This window comes from Hippichthys cyanospilos, chromosome 6 (genome assembly GCF_059441005.1).
Source record: "Hippichthys cyanospilos isolate Australia breed blue-spotted pipefish chromosome 6, RoL_Hcya_1.0, whole genome shotgun sequence".
NCBI lineage: Eukaryota > Metazoa > Chordata > Actinopteri > Syngnathiformes > Syngnathidae > Hippichthys > Hippichthys cyanospilos.
Window position 1 is genome coordinate 25,830,972 of NC_142374.1, and position 1,950 is coordinate 25,832,921.

A 1,950-nucleotide genomic window follows, 5' to 3' on the forward strand; every position below is an offset into this window, starting at 1 on the left:
GTGACCCAGAAATCATAATTCACTCAACTCCGCGTGTGTGTGCGTGCGTGCGTGAGTTTTGTAATGTACTCGTAATATACAGTAATGCATTTTTTTGTGTATTTGTTCAACGTGTGCGTTGATGATTTTGTGATACCGTTTTAGTTGAAGACGTTTATTTGCGTATTATGTTTGTTGAAGTGAAAATAAAAAATCATTCATTCATTCATTCATTTCAAGAGGTTTCACGTATTTCTTGAAGTATTTATTTTGGGTTGGAGCAGCAAAACTTTTTCCTCTTTGAGTGTGCAAAGATATTCCAAGTTTAAAGCAGCGAATACATTTGCATAATTTACACTGGATTATCTCTAATTTATGCAAAAACTTCTTTCCACTTGTTAGCGTCAATGTTCACAAGGTTGGTGGGAGTGCTGGGGGGGGGGGGGGCAGATAAACGCTGTGCCCCCTCCCCAATCAGAAGCGAAGACCCAATTTGAGGAGACGTGGACGTCATCCGCTTTCACTTTTGAAAAATGCGATCGGCTCAATCGCTTATGAGCTGCCGGACAGTTACCGCGGTGATGCAAGGAAGCGGTTTCCGCGGCGACGCCTCCACAAAACAAAAGATTACCCATGACAGTCGATTAGCAAATTTAGCCTGGCCGAGAACACGGGGTTTGAAACCGCTGAAATTTTAGAAGCGCTGCGCCGGCCGAAGCCCTGCCGGTGACGGTGAACTTTGGTGACAAATATTGCCAGAACGTTACTTCCAAAAGCGCAGATGCGTGCAGTCCTACCACTCCGCACGGCCGTTTTTGTTTGTGCTCGCGGCCAGCTGGCCTCCGTCTCCCAAAGAAAGAGGCGCGGTCCGCTAGCGGATGAAGTTACGTGGGAAGTGGTGACTGCCATTGTAGGTGACGGAAGCGCAAATCCCATTACAACACCTGTGTGTGCGTGCGCATTTGTTTTCACTGCGTGGCGGTGAACAAATTCCAGGTTTTGCTGCCTTCGTGGGGACCTCTTGCACTTGTGCCGAGCGTTTTGCTGGCCCTCCTCTTCAGACCTTTTTAGATGACTTGTTACACCAAGGGACGTCCCCGTTAGAAACCCTGCCGAGTGTGTGTGTGTGTATGTGCGTGTACTTACTGTAGATGAACGTTCCTTTCTTCATTTTGGTGCACCTGAGTTTGGACTGGCTGCTTGCTTCTCGCCATCAGAGTTGTGCTGTCAAGCTGACGCATAAAACAAAAGAGAATCTCACATTGTTTATTTCAACACCGGGCCACAAATGATAAAAGTCTGCTACCTTAATGCTAACATATAAATGCCTTAGACAGGCTCCCGGAAAACAGCATGGAAACGCTCATTCTAAAACGCGGAACAACTTCGAGTGTGTATGTGTGCGCGCGTGGCCGTGGAGCGTATAATAATCCCTCCAACATCAATACATGGATTGAGGTAACCAGGTCACACACACAGAAGAGCCCGGGGTGTCATTAAACAACTCCCCCTGATAATCCGCCACATTACTCTATGATAGCCCCCTCCCATCCGCAAAGAGGTCAGAGGTCGGACGGGAGCCGGTCCGTCCAAGATTTCATAACAAGGCCGCGTGCTATTGTTACCGTGTGATGATTTACCTCGCAAAAACCAACATCCGCTACGTCTTGTCTTTTTTTAACACAAGTGCCAGTCAACAATACGTACGGTATAGTGCACTATATGGAATAATCCTTCGCAGTGACTAGAAAGTGCCCGATTACTCGTATCAGCTCATAAAACAACTCCAGTCTATTGCTCACTTTATGGGAATTTGAAAGCGATTCGAAGGCATTTGTCGGTGCCCCGGCAGCGTTGTTGTACGTTTTAGAGGATGGCAACGGTTTTGAAGCCGGGCCCTCATCGTGGGGTGGGGAGGGGAGGGGAGGGGAGGGGAGGGGAGTGGGAGTGGGGGGAGGGGGAGGGAGCCGG

General features: G+C 48.3%; 1 long non-coding RNA gene across 1 annotated transcript; it reads right to left on the reverse strand.

Moving 5' to 3' along the window:
* Positions 1–428: 428 nt before the first annotated feature.
* On the reverse strand, positions 429–1,384 carry LOC148423022 (uncharacterized). The gene is made up of 3 exons (XR_015866000.1): positions 1,286–1,384; positions 1,126–1,211; positions 429–1,054 (listed from the first exon to the last, which is right to left on the reverse strand). It is a non-coding gene; the product is annotated as an uncharacterized LOC148423022 (long non-coding RNA).
* Positions 1,385–1,950: the final 566 nt, after the last annotated feature.